Source organism: Panthera onca, chromosome A3, assembly GCF_046562875.1.
Source record: "Panthera onca isolate mPanOnc1 chromosome A3, mPanOnc1 haplotype 2, whole genome shotgun sequence".
In the NCBI taxonomy this organism is placed as follows: Eukaryota; Metazoa; Chordata; class Mammalia; order Carnivora; family Felidae; genus Panthera; species Panthera onca.
Genome location: NC_138341.1, coordinates 124,649,440 through 124,662,815, shown reverse-complemented (window position 1 = coordinate 124,662,815; position 13,376 = coordinate 124,649,440). Strand labels below are relative to the sequence as shown.

General features: G+C 45.8%; 1 long non-coding RNA gene across 1 annotated transcript; it reads right to left on the bottom strand.

The window, feature by feature from the left end:
* Positions 1 to 1,582: 1,582 nt before the first annotated feature.
* Positions 1,583 to 4,274, bottom strand: LOC132688049 (uncharacterized). The gene is made up of 4 exons (XR_009614396.3): positions 4,051 to 4,274; positions 3,750 to 3,908; positions 3,352 to 3,395; positions 1,583 to 3,139 (listed from the first exon to the last, which is right to left on the bottom strand). It is a non-coding gene; the product is annotated as an uncharacterized LOC132688049 (long non-coding RNA).
* Positions 4,275 to 13,376: the final 9,102 nt, after the last annotated feature.

The window sequence follows — 13,376 nt, the reverse complement described above, 5'->3', positions numbered from 1 at the left end:
GGATTTAGGCCACGCTGGCGGAGGGGGGTGGCCGGTGTGTCCTCTATCTGAGCCTAGCCCTTCTTACCTTCCTCAGAGCCCTTGTACCAGAGCCTCAGCCCCGCCTTACCCGGCCCCACAGAAGCCAACCCCTCTCCCCAGTGCCCCCAGGCTGAACCATCTGGTAGAGGAAGGCTTGATTCCTTTAATCCAGTGGGCCCCCTGGTGGACCGGCTGGTGGTTGCCCTTCAGTCAAGAAATAAGATTTACAACGTGGGCAGTGGCAGAGACCTAGCCAGGCCTTGTCCCCAAGCAGATACAGAGCGAGCCCTGTTGCACCCCAAGACTCTGTCCTCAGTCTCAGCCTTTGCCCTTTCCTTGTAGATAGGAACTTCTCCCCCAAGTCCAGAACATTCGTAGGATTCCTGCACCTCACGCAACAAGCACGAGGCCAGCATCGCTTCTTCTCTGAGCATGGCTGGTCATCCTGGCACAAAGCTGAGGGCCGACAGACCTGGCACCAGTCCAGGGAGAGGGGCAGGCTCTAGCTTTTTCTGCTTCTGCAGAAGGACAACAGGGACAAGAAAGGAGTGCATTTGACAAGTGTGCAAGAGACCATCTTCCCAGGGGGTAAAAGGAGTACCCAGAAGCCCAAAGGAAGGGGGGAGTGTCAAGATCCTTCAAGACCCAAAGCAGCCGTGACCCAGAGACGGGCGAGGAGAGAGTGCCAGGGACCAGACTGATAGGTGGGCAATGAGAGTCACCGGCTCAGGAGGGAAGGTAGAGGGTTCAGATTCTGGTGCTCCTGGCCCAGGGAAAGAGACACACGGAACAAGGAATGGCAAAAACAGAGAGAGGGAGGAAACGAAGACAAACATCTGGAAACATTATGATGAAAACTGAGAGTCAGAGACAGAAAGACAGGCAGAGAGAGAGAGAGAGAGAGAGAGAGAGAGAGACAGTAATAAAAATTTAAATGACCCAGAACTTAAAAGAAATCCAGATAGATATCGAGAGGGAATGCGGTGAAGAATAAGGGGACAAGGAGATATACGTGAGGTGACACGTATACGTGGAGAGATACGTGAGGTGAAGGACAACAGAGAGACAGAGGGAAATGTGGCAGACAGAGCTGTTTGGTCAAAGGATGATTTCAGGTGGTTCAGACACACTCGGAAATGGGGCCCTCACAAAGAACTTGCCACTGTTTGCCAGGGTGCCCTTTCTTGGCCTGCCCAGTAGAAGGACTTGACTGAGCTCCTGCCTTGAGAAAGGAAGAGAAGGTCACTCCCAAGCTAGCCAGGAGCCCCTCCATCTCTGACCCACTCGGAGAGATGTAGTAGGTGAAATTCATTCAGGCACCCTCTGTCAGCGCGGCCGATGTTCTAGATTGTTCTGTGTTCTGAGACTTCCTCCACCATCCCCCATCTTGTGCTCCTCCTCCAGAGGAGGCAGCCCTGCCTTGTGGTCTGGGGGCTCTCCTTGTCTCCTTGCCTCCCACTGACCACCCCTGCCCCCAGGCATTTCTCCCAAAAAAACTCTTGATTATCTAATCTTATCTTGACATCTGCTTTTCAGAGGTTCCAAAGAACGCACACATCCATTTCTTTTGACTTGAATTATTCAAGCAGGGACGGAAAAGAAAGTGCGGAGGCAGAAGAAGTTTTGGAAAAGTAAGAACATGTGTTTTTCTAATACATATCATTATGAAATGAAGACGGTTTTCAGATTTCATTAGAAACATTAGAATGAGTGAGGTCCCTTGGGTGCCTGGGTGGCTCAGTGGGTTAAGTGTCCGACCTCGGCTCAGGTCACGATCGCACTGTTCCTGAGTTTGAGGCCCTGCATGGGGCTCTGTGCTGACAGTTCAGAGACTGGAGCCTGCTTCGGGTTCCATGTGTGTGTCTCTCTCTGCCCCTCCCCTGCTCGTGCTCTTTGTCTCTCAAAAATAAACATTGAAAAAAATTACAAAAGGAAAGAGTGAGGTCCCCGTTGTATTTATTTATTTTTTAAAAGTTGATTTATTTATTTTGAGAGAAAGGGGGGGAGGGGCAGAGAGAGAGGGAGACAGAGAATCCCAAGCAGGCTCCGCTGTCACTGCAGAGCCTGACGTGGGGCTTGATCTCATGAACCATGAGATCATGACCTGAGCTGCAATCAAGAGTCGGAAGCCTAACTGACTGAGCCACCCAGGCCATTGTATTTAAATGAAAATACTCATCATATCCTTAAAATTTTAGCACTTGCAACCATGTAAGTTATGATGAAAAATATTATACGTCAACTTAAAACATTCTAGGCAACGGCAGCTTCACAAAACTTTGTTTCAGGTGTGTGTGTGTCCAAGAAAAATAAATTTTTTGAAGGCCACGTTCCCCGACCTGAAATCCTTGTGTGACCCCTAATCAAGACTGAATCACATAGCAGAAGGTAAGAAATGCAAGGGTATCATTTCATTATTAGGTAGCTTAGGGGCTGCACCCCCACACTAAGACTTAAGGTAGCTAAAGTGGGTCACAGTGTTTCTTTTCCTGATTTATGATGGGTCTACATTTGAGACCCTAAAGTAGCTTGGAACAAAGGCACGACCTGCTCCATTTCCAGCCCTAAGTTCCAGACGTGGCCCGAGAACACTCTACTCGCACGAGTGGAAAGGCAGCAACACCAGAGACAATCACCCGTCTTCCTCATCCACCTGGGGGTAATGTGTACAGCTTTCACAGGATCCAGACCCAGAAGATATGACTCAAAAATGCCCCTGGAATCTGACCAACAAAAAACCTGAAGGTCAGGAGACACTGCGAGAGAGAAACATATCCGAAAAAACAGAAGTGCAAGAACCAACCAAAATGAAATGTGAAACAGTAACTTCTACCCTTTTTACAAACTCTAAAGGACCCCCCCCCCGCCCCCGCCCCGGGCAAAGGCTGAAAGAGAAGCGAGGTGGGGGGCGGGGGGGACATCCAGGAGTCATAGATTTTCATGTAGTTTTAAATATACAACACAATTTCTTTCTGTTGTTTTCATATTAATAAGCATTTAACTTTTGATGAAAGAAAGTTTGGGGAGTGAGCAGAGCGTGGAGGAATTGGGGGTCAGTTATCCAGGTCTCAGCCGGTGCCATGGGTCTTCTCAGGTCTGGTTAAGAAGGGGTTTCTACCTGGGGAGAGAGGAGGGAATCAGAGATGTGGGAAGGTGCAAACTGTAGTGGGGTGGGGGGCATAGATTGGGTCCCCAGACCACCCAGGGCCTGAATCCTGCCAGCTACTCTCTTCCCAGGGGCACTGGGAGGTGCTGCCCAGGAATCAGGGACAAGGGAGAGAGAATTCCAGGAGAGACATCCTCAGGAATGAGAATCTTAGAATCCCTTACCTCACATTTTTAATGTGGAGAGGAAAGTGATTCACTATTATAAGCTGTAAGAAAAAACAATGGCAATTGAAAATAATCATACTAAAAATTCGGGAACAGTTGAGGGGCTTGGAGATCATCTCATCCAAACGGCGCCACCATTCAAAAGAAAGCCGTGATGTCTATTACAGGAAATTAAACTGCGCCTTTCCTCGGAAGGGGGTCTTGGGGCCTCCCTCGCTAGGGCCCACGAGACGAATTTCAGGGTAGATCCCAATTGTAAAGCTCTGTTCTCCAAGGTTTCCCAGGGCAGTGACCGTTCTCGATTTCCTCCGGGACACCGTGTTCTTCGGGTACATTCCTGGGGCAGAGGCTAGAGCAGCAGACGCGGGGTTGGGGCGGGGGTGGCGGTGTCTCACCTCAATCCCAGCTTGTCAAGGGCTCCAGACACTGCTTCTTGCAGTTGTAGAAACAACACTTCTTCGTCCTGGGGCAACCCTTATCGCGCTTGCACGCAGGGAAGAGGGTGAAAGGGCATTCAAGAAGAAACTCTGGGCAATAGCCAGGTTTCTGGTAAGCTGGGGAGAAATGCCACAGGGTGAGGTGGGGGCACCGGAGCGTCGTGGCCAGGCATCGAAGCCGGCAGGTCCCCGGGACCGCTCCGAGGAATGTTCCCCCACCCCGGCCACACGCGAGCCCGCTGCGCCCGGACACACTCACGCCTCTGCCGCTTCCGCCTCGCGGGCTGCGCCGTGTGCAGGCAGACGAGGAGGAGGAGGAGGAGGATCACGGCGAGCGCGTAGAGGCCAAGCGGCTTCATGGCGCGGCCAAGTGTGCGCCTAACGCGCGGGCAGATTCTTGGCTTATATCGCCTCTGGCGGGGGCCCGCCAGCAGGGGGCGCTGTGGTTCCCAGGGTCCAAGGTCACAGGTGCCTCTCTGGGACCGGGAAATAGCAGCGGTTTCCTTCCCCACACCCCCTAGGAGAGGCTCTGCAAGAACTCCTAGGCGTCACTTTGTAACTTGCGAGAGCCCAGGAGAGCTCCCGCCTTTTCAGGGAGGGTCCGGGCTGGCCTGGCCCCTGATTCTTCGTGCTTCATGGAGTGGATTTTGAGGCAGTAGGAGGGAACTGGCTTTCCCCGGGGGCACTCGTTAGATCGGACAGACTCTGCTCTTCTCACTGTGTATCCAGAACGATGTAAAACCCATCCCTCTGAGCAGATTTCAGAAATGGGTACATTTGAAGAGCTTACTTTGAACAAATGAACATTGGAAACACACACAGGCACAAAAACAGGGCAAGAAAATAAGCTATTAGCAAGATAATATCTAGATTTATGGAGACTATCAATACATTGGGCACTGACGAGACAGAACTTTAAGATGTGTGATGAATGTTTTCTACCCCCGGTCTTTATGCCTCCATGACCTCGTATAAACTTCATTTGCTGCTGAGGTCAAAAGTCTAACTGCAGGTCACTTTGGAATGTGAAACCAAGGCCCCAAGACCGTGCTGGCTCTCCCTGCCCTCCCATAAAAGTGTATGATGTCCCTGCTTGCTTGGTGGCCCTTTTCTTTTTTCTTTTTTTTAATTTTTTTTAACGTTTATTTATTTTTGAGACAGAGACAGAGCATGAACAGGGGAGGAGCAGAGAGAGAGAGGGAGACACAGAATCTGAAACAGGCTCCAGGCTCTGAGCTGTCAGCACAGAGCCCAACGCGGGGCTCGAACTCACGGACCCTGAGATCATGACCTGAGCCGAAGTCGGACGCTTAACTGACCAAGCCACCCAGGCGCCCCTTGGTGGCCCTTTTCTGCAGCTCTCTGCCTCCCACAGCTGATCCCGATTCTCCTGTGTGTATCCATAAATCTGTTTCTTCCCAGAATTGCTTAACATGGGTGTGGTTTTTTTCAACACTATATGGTCGGTTTAACTCTCAGAAGTCAGTAGAATACTTCTTATTAACAGATAAAGGGAAAATCATGATCATCTTCACATCAGCAGTAGAATATATAAAAAAATCATTTCTCTATCGATGGTAAAAGAACATACTGGCACAGGGTTAGAAGTTCACTGAGTTCATTTGATAGCAAGCGTCTATGAAATCCCTGTTACGGAGGTAAGTACTTTCAGAATGCTGGAGTCAGAGCTGCTCCTCCATAAAAGCTGTTCGAACACTACAAATATTGTCAAAATCAACCTTTTCAGAATGTTGGAGCTTACCAAAGGCTTGCAACAATCTATGAAGTCTTTATTCAAGAAGAACAGGTGAATCTCAGCGAGAAGAGAGAGTGCTGTGACCAGTTGATTTGCCCCGTTCCCATCCCTTTCTTCCTGGCTGTGCGGCAGCCCGGAGGCCAGCGGGCTTGCGCTGCGGTAGCTCTGAGGACCAGCAGAATGGCAGTTGCAGGAACAGAGAATGGATTTGATGCTACTCAAAAGCTCCGTCTCCAGAAAATTGTCACTATTTGACCTGTCTGGCACCTTCCTTTTTTTTATGAAGAGCCTGTATTTATTCCACCTAACTCAGAGCTTGCTTTTTGTGCTCAGTCCTCTCCCTGGGTCAGTCCTTTTGACATCGTGGCTTCTTCAGACAAGGAGACCAGTTGGAACTAGTGAGAGGCTGACCACAAACCCTAAAAGGAGGAAGTGGGGAATGAAATGTCTAGGAGGTTTTGAAGATTCTATCCTATTCACGAGAATTCATGGGAATCGAGAAGCCCACACACACGCGTGGGGTTGTGCTTCTGTCTGGGGCTGTGTACGTGCCTCTGAATAGAGGCCTGCTGCTCCATTTACATATTGGCCACATCCTTAATCTCGATTAGGATTTTATGGAAGATTGTGATGGTTGTCATGAACTTACTATTCAGGTTGGATACCATCACTCTCTTGGGATCTCTCTTGGTGTCCACCTTGTTGTATATGATTGAGTGGTTCTTGTTTTGTTTTGTTTTTTAATTTTGTAATGTTTATTTTTGGGAGAGAGAGAGAGAGAGAGAGAGAGAGAGACAGAGTTGTGGGGGGAGGGGCAGAGAGAGAGAGAAGGAGACACAGAATCTGAAGCGGCCTCCAGGCTCTGAGCTGTCAGCACAGAGCCCCGCATGGGGCTTGAACCCACAAACCACAAGATCATGACCTGAGTGGAACTCAGAAGCTTAACTGACTGAGCCACCCAGGTGCCACGAATGGTTCTTGTTCTTGATATTAGCCTGGCATGTCACTGTATATAGGCCGTGCCCTTGATCTTGATTAGGATTTTGTGTCTGATTATGATCACTGTCACATACTTGCTTTAAAGTTAGGCTATAAAGTTGGTCTTTGGAGCCAGCCTGGTGTCTGCCTTTTTGTCCAGAATCGTGTGGACCTTGTTTTCTCTTTAGAAATCCATATGATCCATCCGGTAATTGATAATAAGAATCTTGGGGCTCAATAGTCTCCAAAGTTCCCTTCCATTTCTTACCACTACCCACCTGTTCCCAACCACTCATGATATTCCCCAAAGGGCTGTGGTTTGTGTGGTTTGTGTTGTGGAAGACTTTGTTCCAAAAAAAAAAAAAAAAAAAAAAAACAAAAAACCCAAAAAGAATTAGTTCCCATCAGGGAAGAGAGTATGTGGTTCTCTCCTAGCACCCAGGATACCCTTAAAAGCCATTCTCCTTGACTAGCTTTTCCCCTAAGCCCACCTCCTACACTCACTACTGAGTCCCTTCATAGCTGCTTGCTTCTCAAAAATGAGGAGCAGAGGAAGGACAAAGATACCGGACTTCATCTTGCCAGGAAAGCCTTGGCTGAGAGCTGAGCTGAGTTTCTCATGTATGCCTTCCCTTGACTGTGTGTGTCAGGGGTCAGCCAAAGTTACAAAAGGCCCTGCCCTTTCTTCGCTTATCAGTAAATGCCAACTTCCTCACTCCTGCTCAACAGGGGCCACTGTCAGAGTCCCCAGGGACTTTGCAAAGGGATACAATGTTGGAGGCCTTTGTCTTCCCCTATAAGCTCCAGCAAATCTTTATCAACACTCATAGATCATCATGCTAAGCCTTCTGTATTTACAGAAGAAACTCAGTCCAGAGAAAAGAGACTTACTTCAGGTTACAAAACTAATCCTTCCATGATGCCATCATTTATTTTTTTTTAATTTTTTTTAACGTTTATTTATTTTTGAGACAGGGAGAGACAGAGCATGAACGGGGGAGGGTCAGACAGAGAGGGAGACACAGAATCCGAAGCAGGCTCCAGGCTCTGAGCTGTCAGCACAGAGCCCGACGCGTGGCTCGAACTCACGGACCGCGAGATCATGACCTGAGCCGAAGCCGGATGCCTAACCGACTGAGCCACCCAGGCGCCCCCATGATGCCATCATTTAAATACTCCATCACAGAAGCGCCTGTGTGGCTCAGTTGGTTTAAGCGTCCAACTCTTGATTTCAGCTCAGGCTCATGAGATCCAGCCCCTTGTTGGGCTCTGCCGACAGCACAGAGCCTGATTGGGATTTTTTCTCTCCCTCTCTCTCTCTCTCTCTGCCCCTCTCCTGCTCACTCTTACTCTCTCTCCAAATAAATAAATAAACATAAAAAATTTAAAAAATATTTAAATACTCCATCACAAATGTAACCCTGTACTTCTCCTTGTTTCAAAATGGTCTTGAGACAACATTCTATTTCACTGAGGAGGAACAGTCATAGAGGTAGAAAGACATTGAAGACAAATGAAAGCCAAAGAAAGAAGACTTCAAGAAGTAAACAGTGTGCACCAATTACAAAACTGACTGTGAAGTTCATCACAATAAAGACTGACATGTGCCCAAAGCTTTACTGTCTCCAGCTGCTGCTAGTAACCTTAATTACAGAAGATTAATACAATTGTTGGGTTGAGTTGTCAGTTGGAAGATAGAGAGCAGAAGTAGTCTTTTCAAGAAGTCTGAATTTGCAATGGAATGGGAGTCTGGGCTGTACCTGTGGGTAAGGTGAGCTCCAGAGATATTTTCAAAGGATGGGAGGAATTTGACAGGTTTTAATGGTGATGGCAATGAGTATTGGATAAAGAAGTAAGAGTGTTGGTTTTTCTATCGAGTTCTTTTCAGTAAATCTACCTAAAAAACAAAATTAAATTTTTTAAATGTTCATTTATTTACCAAGAGGGGGTGGGGAGAGGAAGAGAGAGAAAGAGAGAAGGAGAGAGAGAGAATCCCAAGCAGCCTCTGTGGAGCCCAACAGAGGGCTCGATCTGTGAGATCATGACATAAGCCAAAATCAAGGGTCTGATGCCCAACTGAATGAGCCATCCAGGTGCCCCCAAATTAATTTTTTAATAAAAAAATTTCCTGCATCAATAGTAAACAGCTACAGCCCAATAGTCTGTGAGGAATGTTTGCCACCATCGATGAATTTATTAATATATTGAGAGAGGATGCAAAGAGAATATTTCCAACTTATCTGGAGAAGTGCAGCTTTCTGCAAATGTGAGAAGGTCCTGAATAGTCCAAAGAGCATTCCTTTACTTTGACCCATGAAATTTGCTAGTGGACAGACCACAGGACCAGTGAAGCATCCCAATAGTGACCGTGTGTGGATTCAAAACACCATGGAAGGTGGTTCTGAAGGAAGGATGGCTTTGACAACATATTTCCAATCATTCTATCCTAAAATCCTGACCTACTTGTAGGGAATGCCATATGTAAAGGGAAAGATCAACCAAGCTTTTTATGTAAAGAACAGAGATTAAAAATTACTAAGTTGTCAAACATAATGCATGTGGGCTAAATGGTTTCACTAAGCCATTCTGAGCTCCCACCAAGGTTATGTGTGTGCCCCAAGGGTGGTAATATCAAAAGCTGAGGGGCAAAATTTCCCTTGGGCAGAGACCTGAGCAGATTAGGTTGAAATGTTCCTGAACTATAATTGTCTACAGTGCCTACTGTGCCCTAATTACCTTTGTACTCCTTCCTGCCATTCCCTCAGGAAAATGCCAGAAACCACTCTGTTCCAGGTGGGCCAGTAGAAGAAAGGATCTGACAGCATTAATTTTAGTTATGAATCCAAGAACAAAATCTTTGTCGCATCCTGTGTGCAGAAGATACAGATAAAACAAAGGGGCTGAAGATTTGCAAAAACAAACCAGAAAATCGCAGACCAAAAATAGCATGAGATTATGATATTCATATTAGAATACAATTCAGGGGTGCTTAGGTGGCTCAGTTGGTTAAGTGCCCGACTCTTGGTTTCAGCTCAGGTCATGATCTCATGGCTGTGGGATCGAGCCCCGCAACAGGCTCTGTGCTGACAGCAGGGCTGACAACATGGAGCCTGCTTGGGATTCTCTCTCCCTCTCTCCCTGCCCCTCCCCTGCTCTCTCTCTCTCTCTCTCTCTCTCTCACTCACTCTCTCTCTCTCTCAAAAAAAAAAAAAAAACTTTAGAAAATAGAATTCAATGAAATTTGAAAAAAATGCATTTCAAAATTTAAAAAGAATGTATTGATACAAATGAAAGAAGCAATCAGTGTTTTGAAAAGCAGAAAAGTGGTATTATCGGTGAATAAGTCCTTGGTACGATGTCTTGATAGGGAAAGGAAAAGCTCCTCCTGGAAAAATCAAGAAGAGGGAGGAAAATATTAAAATATGTAAGATTTGATATGAGAATGGGAAAATAACATGCCCAAAGGAAAAAAAGAGGGAATTTCACAGTGTTTTGCTCAGTTCAATGCAAAATTACTTGACAACATAGAAAATGTTACAGAATGAATTACCTCATTGCTTTAAGAATAGATAGAAAACCCAAACTGTACAAATATGAAAGAGGTACAGGAAATTGTCTATTCATCTCTTGCCTTAGTGCCACAAAGCGCTAGGCCTAGATGATTTAATATAGAGCAATAGGATGAGAGAAATCATAGCGGAAAGCTCCTGCGGAAACTTCCTTAAGACTGTGGAAGGAGAAATGGTTGCGGAGAAAGTTCAAGCCCCACATTAACATGTACAGGAGCAGGATGGGTGACAGGGACATTCACCGGGCTGATAATTTGGATCAGCTGATACAGCAAAGCCCACCCCTCTCTACCACTTGTATTTGGAGTAGTGTTCATCTCCAAGAGTTTTACAGCTAGCAAGACTACCCATCAAAAATGAAAGAGAAATTAAGACACTCCCAGAAAAATAAAAACTGAAGGATTTCATCATTGCTAGACATCACCTATGAGAAATGCTAAATGGAGTCCTTGAGGAGAAATGGAAGAACACTCCACAGTAATCCCAAACCAGAAAAAGAAACAAAGAACAATAGTAAAGGTAAATATTTCATCCACATTCCTGGTTACAGCTGCCATAATAATTCAGCGTATACATGTGCCACCATTGATTAATCACCCTCCTTCCTGTGTGTGGGCATTTAGTTTGTTTCCAGTACTTTGCATTTGCAAACAATACTGCAATTAATACATTTACTTTAATTCCACACTTTAGCTTATATTGTTCTATGGGTTTGGAATTGCTACTGGACAAGTATCACTCGCCACCGGAAGGTATAACCCTATACTTTCGTTCAGGGTCAGGCTAAACTAATGTGTCAATGGTCGTTTTTGAAAAACTCCTAAATCCCCCTGCCTTGGTCTACCTCCTGTGGAAAGAAAAATGATTTGAAATCAGAACAGATAGTTCCCATTCCCAGCTCTGCTCCCGACTCCTAAACAGTTTTCCATCTGTAAGGAGGATGTGGTTTTCTGATCCTGTCCACAGGGATTTCAACTCCAAACTCAATGTAGGGTTGTGGCTTGGGGCATCTGTTATGAGCTGCAAAGAACCTGGATGCCTGGGGACAGACACACATGGCTGGTTAGAACAGAGTCTGCAAGGTCCTGGAAAGTGGCTCAAGTGTAGCGAAGCTTATAGCGATACTCGTTCTTCTAACCCCGGGGTGCACAAAGACCCTGGAGAGGGGTATCTGATTCTTTGTCTCAGCAACAGATAGGTGGTACTGGGGAACTGTGGGTCTCTTGTGGAGGGTGGTGTCAAACAATGACCTATTTTCTGGGCTCTTTACTCACAAGCCACACTGAACACTATCTCCAACACAGCTCCATGGATGTAGCTCAGAGATTCTGCCCAGGGTAAGAGGCAGTCTGTAACAACAGAGAGCTCTGAAGCTCTCCCCCCAAAACTGACTTTATTTAAAACAGAACGTGGGAAAGTTCAAGCCTATAGGCGCTCTTGAACACAATGAAGATTTTGGTGGTAAGCAATTAAGAAGAAGTTGGCAGCTCCGTGAGAGCAAAAAGCTCAGTGACAGGCCAACTAGTTGACTAATTTACAACTAGTAATTTCCTGAGAGATTCATGGAAAAAGAACCCTCCTGGGTGGGAACAAATCTCAAAGACTGACCTCATAGACTACTTCTGCAACGGGGCTCAAATAATTGGATAAAACTGTGAAACAATTTCTGCCACAGGGAATGTTTGGAAAAAATAGAGCAATCAATTGTCAATTTCGTGGAGCCTACAAGCTGGGTGTGATGCTGACAGCCACACAGCTTAACAGACAGCCTGGAAGAATGATGGTGATCTTTCTAAAGTAACACTCACAGGCTGGGACATGGGAAAGGACCTAAGCTTGTTAGAAATTTTCAGTATTTGAGTGTTTTTGGTATTTGGAGGGATCCAACGTGCTCTCACCCAGGGCAGTTTTGCCCCCCTGAGGACACCAGACAATGCCTGGAGACATTTAGTCACACCACAGGGGGATGATCTAGGCAGAGGCCAGGAATGTTGCCAAGCATCCTACAATGCACAGGAAAACTCTGATCCCCACAAAAAAAAGAATTATCTATCCCAAAATGTTAACAGTGCCAAGGTTGAAGAATCCAGGGTTGGGTGTCGTGGACCAGTACTTGTGTTCATCAGGGACAGTTAAGGAAAGGATGTGATTGGGTGTTGAGTCCTCCCTGAAAGGATCAGTGTCAAGCAGACTTTGGTCAGCTGTCCTTCTGCATCTTAGTCTTTTTTTTTTTTTTTTTTTTTTTTACATTTACTTATTTTTGAGAGTCAGAGACAGAGCACGAGCGGGGGAGGAGCAGAGAGAGAAAGAGACACAGAATCGGAAGCAGGCTCCAGGCTCTGAGCTGTCAGCAAAGAGCCCGATGCAGGGCTTGAACCCACAAACCATAAGATCATGACCTGAGCTGAAGTTAGACGCTCAACCAACTGAGCCACCCAGGCTCCCCTGTGTCTTAATCTTTATGAGACTTTGGTTCTTCCAGTGACTCTGTTGCTCACAATACCTAACGGTGTCCTAATCCATAGATTCCAGATTCTCAGCAGGAGATCTTCCGCTCTTGGTTTTATTTTGAAGATCAATTTTTTAAACCAGGAGTTTGTTTTGATTTTTAGTTTGTTTACTTTTTAGAGCCCATTGAACATATTCGGCAACATGCTTGCAATCTTCTAACTGGAATTTCCCATTGCAATTAATGTTTTCATAGCAAGTGCCCTATTTCAAGTAGAAGCCTATTTATGAAGGGACAGGACAAGTCTCCCTTTACTTCAGCTGTTAAGTCCACCCACAAAATTGTTTGAAAACTTTCAGTCTATTTTTAAAGGCTCTTTATCTTTATTTTGTTACAGATTTGGTTCTTTGTTCAGTTTACCCTTGAGAGACAGTGTTTCTGAAATGGCCCTAGTGTGTTTCCTGCTTTTCTAGTGCTCTCGAGGCCATTTTAAATAAGAAATTACCATATTTCATAGATGAAGTAACTTTCCTACATTCAATAACCAGTGAGAAAACATAGCAAAAGATAAGATTCCATTCACAAAAACAGACATATATATATATATATATATATATATATATATATATATATATAATTTTTTATTATATATATATATATATAATTTTTTATTATTATTTTAGAGATAGTGTGCAAGCATGGGAGAGGAACAAAGAAAGAAAGAATCCCAAGCAGGGCGTACCCTCAGTGCAGAGCCCCATGCAGGGCTCGATCCCACAACCTTGGGATCATGACCTGGGCCGAAATCAAGAGTTGGATGCTCAACCTACTGA